The sequence below is a fragment of the Macaca fascicularis genome, chromosome 8 (genome assembly GCF_037993035.2).
Source record: "Macaca fascicularis isolate 582-1 chromosome 8, T2T-MFA8v1.1".
In the NCBI taxonomy this organism is placed as follows: Eukaryota; Metazoa; Chordata; class Mammalia; order Primates; family Cercopithecidae; genus Macaca; species Macaca fascicularis.
Genome location: NC_088382.1, coordinates 85,665,211 through 85,672,655, shown reverse-complemented (window position 1 = coordinate 85,672,655; position 7,445 = coordinate 85,665,211).

Genomic DNA, 7,445 nt, shown 5'->3' with positions numbered 1-7,445 from the left:
TTTTACTGAATTTCAGCTATTCTAATTATAGTTTTGCATTCTGATGTCTTAATAATTCAAAAGGTAGTTAACATTTTTGTTCAAAAGAACTTTCATTTTGGCTGGGCGCAGTGGCTCACGCCTGTAATCCCAGCACTTTGGGAGGCCGAGGAGGGTGGATCACGAGGTCAGGAGATGGAGACCGTCCTGGCTAACATGATGAAACCTTTTCTCTACTAAAAATACAAAAACAACAACAAGAAAAAAATTAGCCAGGGGTGGGGGCAGGCGCCTGTAATCCCAGCTACTCAGGAGGCTGAGGCAGGAGAATGGCGTGAACCTGGGGGTGGAGCTTGCAGTGAGCCGAGATCGCGTCACTGCGCTCCAACCTGGGTGACAGAGCGAGACTCCGTCTCAAAAAAAAAAAAAAAAAAAAAAAAAAGAACTTTCATTTCTCAGCCAGAGTAGGAGATGCAAACTCTAAAACATTTTTAGTGTAATTTTTAGTTAACTGTTTGAGTTATCTTAATAGAAGTCTCAATAACTAAAAGAAATGCAGTACAAATAGAAAGAAGGAAGAAGAAAGGAAATCAAGTTTTCTTTGTTTGCAGACAACATGATCTTATATCTAGAAAACCCCACTGACTCAGCCCAAAAGCTTCTTAAGCTGATAAGCAACTTCAACAAAGTCTTGGGATACAAAATCAGTGGCAGAAATCACAAGCATTTCTATACACCAGCAACAGACAAGCAGAGAGCCAAATCATGAATGAACTCCTATTCACAGTTGTCACAAAGAGAATAAAATACTTGGGAATACAGGCAACAAGGGGAAGTGGGAAGTGAAGGACCTCTTCAAGGAGAACTACAAACCACTGCTCAAAGAAATCAGAGAGGAAACAAACAAATGGGAAAAAATTCCATGCTGATGGATAGGAAGTCAATATCATGAAAATGGACATACTGTTCAAAGCAATTTGTTGATTCAATGCTATTCCCATTAAACTACCATTAACATTCTTCACAGAATCATTAAAAAAACTATTTTAAAATTCACATGAGACCAGGAGCAATGGCTCACACCTGTAACCCCAGCACTTTGAGAGGCTGAGGTGGGCAGATCACAAGGTCAGGGGTTTGAGACCAGTCTTGCCAATATGGTGAAACCCCATCTCTACTAAAAATACACAAATTAGCTGGGCGTGGTAGCATACCTCTAGTCTCAGCTACTCAGGAGGCTGAGGCAGAAGAATTACTTAAATGCAGGAGGTGGAGGTTGCAGTGAGCCAAGATTGTGCCACTGCACTCCAACTCCAGCTTGGGTGACAGAGTGAGAGTTCATCTCAAAAACAAAACAAAACAAACAAACAAACAAAAATTATGAAACTAAAAGAGAGGTCATGTAGCCAGAACAATCCTAAGCAAAAAGAACAAAGCTGGGGGCATCAAGCTACCCAACTTCAAACTATACTAAAAGGCTACAGTAACTAAAACAGCATAGTACTGTTACAAAAACAGTCACACAGGCCAATGCAACAGAATAGAGAACTCAGAAATAAAACCCCACACCTACAAACATCTTATCTTAAAAAGGATCCTGACAAAAACAAGCAATGGAGAAAGGATTTTCTATGTAATAAATGATGCTGGGAGAACTGGCTAGCTATGTGCAGAAAATTGAAACTGGACCCCTTCTTTACGCTTTATACAAAAATTAACTCAAGATGGATTAAAGACTTAAATGTAAACCACAAAAATATAAAAACCCTAGAAAAAATCTAGGCGGTACCATTCAGAACATAGGCCTGGGCAAAGATTTTATGATGAAATCATCAAAAGCAACTGCAAAAAAGCAAAAATTGACAAACTGAAGAGCTTCCGCAAAGCAGAAGAAACTGTCACAGAGTGAACAGATAATCTTCAGAATGTGAGAAAACTTTTGCAATCTATCCATCTGACAAACGTCTAACATCCAGAATCTACAAAGAACTTAAGCAAATTTGCAAGGAAAAACAACCCCATTAAAATGTGAGCAAAGGACATTAACAGACACTTCTCAAAAGAAGACATACATATGGCCAAAAAACATGAAAAAGAGCTTAACATTGGAGAGTTTCAAGATGGCTGAATAGGAACAGCTCTCGTTTGCAGCTCCCAGAGTGATCAATGCAGAAGACGGGTGATTTCTGCATTTCCAACTGAGGTACCTGGTTCATCTCATTGCGACTGGTTGGAAAGTGGATGCAGCCAACGGAGGGCAAGCTGAAGCAAGGCAGGGCATCACCTCATCCAGGAAGCACAAGGGGTCAGGGGATTTCCCTTTCCTAGCCAAGGGAAGCCATGAGAGACTTTCTGGGAAAATCAGGATACTGCCACCTAAACACTAAGCTTTTCCAACAGTCTTAGCAAACAGCACACCAGGAGATTATATCCCACCTGGCTCAGCGGGTCCCTACACACGGGGAGCCTTGCACACTGCTAGTCCAAGATGGAACTGCGAGGTGGCAAGCCTGGCTTGGGGAGGGGCATCTACCATTGCAGAGGATTGAGTAGGTAAACTAAGAGGCTGGGAAGCTCGAACTGGGTGGAGCCCACCACAATGCAACAAGGCCCACCTGCCTGAAATCTACGTTTGATTGGTGTACCTGAAAGTGACAGAGAGAATGGAACCAAGTTGGAAAACACCCTTCAGGATATTATCCAGGAGAACTTCCCCAACCTAGCAAGGCAGGCCAAAATTCAAATTTGGGAAATACAGAGAACACCACAAAGATACTCCTCGAGAAGAGCAACCCCAAGACACATAATTGTTAGATTCACCAAGGTTGAAATGAAGGATAAAATGCTAAGAGCAGCCAGAGAGAAAGGTCAGGTTATGCATAAAGGGAAGCCCAACAGAATAACAGCGGATATCTTGGCAGAACCCTACAAGCCAGAAGACAGTGGGGGCCAATATTCAACATTCTTAAAGAAAAGAATTTTCAACACAGAATTTCATATCCAGCCAAACTAAGCTTCATAAATGCTGAGAGATTTTGTCACCACCAGGCCTGCCTTACAAGAGCTCCTGAAGGATGCACTAAATATGGAAAGGAACAACCGGTACAAGCCACTGCAAAAACATGCCAAATTGTAAAGACCATCAATGCTAAGAAGAAACTGCATCAACTAATGGGTGAAATAACCAGCTAACATCATAATGACAAGATCAAATTCACACATAACAATATTAACTTTAAATGTAAAAGAGCTAAATGCCCCAATTAAAAGACACAGACTGGCAAATTGGATAAAGAGTCAAGACCCAACAGTGTGCTGTATTCGGGAGACCCATCTCATGTGCAGAGACACACATAGGTTCAAAATAAAGGGATGGAGGAAGATCTACCAACCAAATGGAAAACAAAAAAAAAGCAGGGATTGCAATCCTAGTCTCTGATAAAACAGAGTTTAAACCAACAAAGATCAAAAGAGACAAAGAAGGCCATTACATAATGGTAAAGGGATCAATTCAACAAGAAGAGCTAACTATCCTAAATATATATGCACCCAATACAGGAGCATGCAGATTCATAAAGCAAGTCCCAAGAGACCTGAAAAGATACTTAGACTCCCACACAATAATAATGGAGACTTTAACACCCACTGTCAATAATAGACAGATCAACAAGACAGAAGGTTAACAAGGATATCCAGGACTTGAACTCAGCTCTCCACCAAGTAGACCTAATAGACATCTACAGAACTCTCCACTCCAAATCAACAGAATATACATTCTTCTCAGCACCACATCACACTTGTTCCAAAATTGACCACATAGTTGGAAGACAACAAACTGTCTCTCAGACCACAGTGCAATCAAATTAGAACTCAGGATAAATAAACTCACTGAAAACTGCACAACTACGTGGAAGCTGAACAAGCTGCTCCTGAATAACTACTGGGTAAAACAACAAAATGAAGGCAGAAATAAAGATATTCTTTGAAACCAATGAGAACAAACATACAACATACCAGAATCTCTGGGACACATTTAAAGCAGTGTGTAGAGGGAAACTTATAGCACTATGTGCCCACAAGAAAAAAGCAGGAAAGATCTAAAATCGACACTCTAACATCACAATTAAAAGAACTAGAGAAGCAAGAGCAAACCCATTCAAAAGCTAGCAGAAGGCTAGAAATAACTAAGATCAGAGCAGAACTGAAGGAGATAGAGACACAAAAATCCCTTCAAAAAATCAGTGAATGCAGGAGCTGATTTTTTGAAAAGATCAACAAAATTGATAGACTGCTAGCAAGATTAATAAAGAAGAAAAGAGAGAAGAATCAAATAGACTCAATAAAAAATGATATAGGGGATATCACCACTGATCCCACAGAAATACGAACTATCATCAGATAATACAATGAACACCTCTATGCAAATAAACTAGAAAATCTAGAAGAAATGTATAAATTCCTGGACACAAACACCCTCCCAAGACTAAACCAGGAAGAAGTTGAATTGCTGAACAGACCAATAACAGGCTCTGAAATTGAGGCAATAATCAACAGCCTACCAAACAAAAAAAGTCCAGACCAGATGGATTCATAGTCAAATTCTACCAGAGGTACAAAGAGGAGTTGGTACCATTCCTTCTGAACTATTCCAATCAATAGAAAAAGGGAATCCTCCCTAACTCATTTTATGAGGCCGTCATCATCCTGATACCAAAGCCTGGTAGAGACACAACAAAAAAAGAGAATTTTAGACCAATATCCCTGATGAATATAGATGTGAAAATCCTCAATAAAATACTGGAAAACTGAATCCAACAGCACATCAAAAAGCTTATCCACCAAGATCAAGTTGGCTTCATCCCTGGGATGCAAGGCTGGTTCAACATTCACAAATCAATAAACGTAATCCATCATATAAACAGAACCAAAGAGAAAAACCACATGATTATCTCAACAGATGCAGAAAAGGCCTCCGACAAAATTAAACAGCCTTTCATGCTGAAAACTCTCAATAGACTAAGTGTTGATGGAACATATCTCAAAATAATAATAGCTATTTATGACAAACCCACAGCCAGTATCTCCATACTGAATGGGCAAAAACTGGAAGCATTCCCTTTGAGAACTGGCACAATACAGGGATGCCCCCTCTCACCACTCCTATTCAACATAGTGTTAGAAGTTCTGGCCAGGGCAATCAGGCAAGAGAAAAAAATAAAGTGTATTCAATTAGGAAAAGAGGAAGTCAAATTGTCCCTGTTTGCAGATGACATGATAGTATACTTAGAAAACCCCATCATCTCAGCCCAAAATCTCCTTACGCTGATAAGCAACTTCAGCAAAGTCTTAGGATACAACATCAATGTGCAAAAATCACAAGAGGTCGCGTGGAAAAGAAGAGATACCTGATGACTAGAGGCTGGGAGGAGGTTCCTGGGGGAAGAGATGATTCATGAGGCTTTTTTCTGGAGATATTCTGAGTTTTTGTGGGTAACACATTTTTTTGTCCACAAAAATCTTCAGGAATATAAGCAAACGTCTCATTGAGGGGGGAAAAAAAAGCTCAACATCACTGATGATTAGAGAAATGCTAATCAAAACCACAATGAAATACCATCTCACGCCAGTCAGAATGGTGATTATTAAAATGTCAAGAAACAGCAGATGCTGACAAGGTTGTGGAGAAATAGGAACACTTTTACACTCTTGGTAGAAACCTAAATTACTTCAACCATTGTGGGAGACAGTATGGTGATTCCTAAAAGATTTAGAACCAGAAATACCATTTGAGCCAGCAATCTCATTACTGAGTATATACCCAAAGGAATATAAGTCATTCTATTATAAAGACACATGCATGTGTATGTTTATTGCAGCACTATTCACAACAACAAAGACATGGAATCAACCCAAATGTCCATCAATGATAAACTGAATGAAGAAAATATGGTGCATATACACCATGGGATACTATGCAGCCATAAAAAGGAATGAGATCATGTCCTTTGGAGGGACATGTATAAAACTGGACACCATTACCCTCAGCAAACTAATGCAGGAATAGAAAACTAAATACCGTATGTTCTCACTTATAAGTGGGAGCTGAACAATGAGAACACATAGACATAGGGAGGGGAACAGTGCACACTGGGGACTGTCAGGGGAGGAGAGGGAGAACATCAGGAAAAATAGCTAATGCATGCTGGGCTTAATACATAGGTGATGGGTTGATAGGTGCAGAAAACCATTACGGCACACATTTACATATATAACAAACCTGCACATCCTGCACATGTTCCCTGGAACAAAATAAAATAAAATAAAATAAAATAATAAAATAAAATAAAATAAAATAAAATAAAATAAAATAAAATAAAATGAAAGAGAAGAAACGCAAAAGTTTTAGTTTATCAAAATGTTTCCAGTTTTATCCTATATATTGAAATGTATCATCACAAGTTGTCTACTACATGAATAATCTATGTTTTAATTTGCCTATTTTTATGACTCTGTAATATTCACTCTTTATTATGATAAGCATTACCTAAAATTTTCTAGCATGATTCTTCATTTGACTTTGAAAGAATTGCATTAATGTCCCACGTTACCCAATTTCCATAAAATAATAAAACATGGATGTCAAACATAAGCCTGAATGGAAATCCTAGATGTTTTTGTCTTTACCTGTCATCCTTTTGCCGCGTATGTATATGAATATTCATAGGGATAGTCATAAGTTTAATATCACTAAAAGTTTCCGATATTTAGTACTATTAACTTTTTACTGTCAAAAGTCTGAGGAGGCCCTTAGCATTTACCAACACAAATTTAGGTTTTAAAAATGTCAAAAGTATCAAATATTTATTGAGTGCCTAATAAGTCTCATCACCTGAGTTATAGTTAGCAAATGTAAGTAACAAATTGTTTTGTTTTTGTGTGTGATGTCCACTTGCAGTAAAAGTGAGGGTTGCAAAAAGGTGGGAAATGCTAATTCCCATAGGAATCTTTCTTTATATAAAGATGTCTTTAAACTGTCTGGTACATTAAGGGAAAGGTAATCTTTTCCTATGATTATCTATGACAAATCAAAGCAACCTTTCTCCTCTTTGCATTCTAGCAAATATGTCTTGCCCTTTTAGTGCCAGATTGAAGAATATACAATATTGAAGGTTTCTATATACAAACAAGAAAATAACAAAGATAATAATACAAATTTGGTGTGATTAGTAAAGTAATTGGGGTGAAACTTCAAACAGGCTATCCAAGGTCTTATTAAACAAAGCCTTTTTCTTTTTCTTTTTTTTAATTTTACTTTAAGTTCTAGGGTACATGTGCACAACTTGCAGGTTTGTTACATATGTACACATGTGCCATGTTGGTGTGCTACACCCATCAACTCATCATTTACATTAGGTATGTCTCCTAATGCTATCCCTACCCTCTCTCCCTATCCCATGACAGGTCCC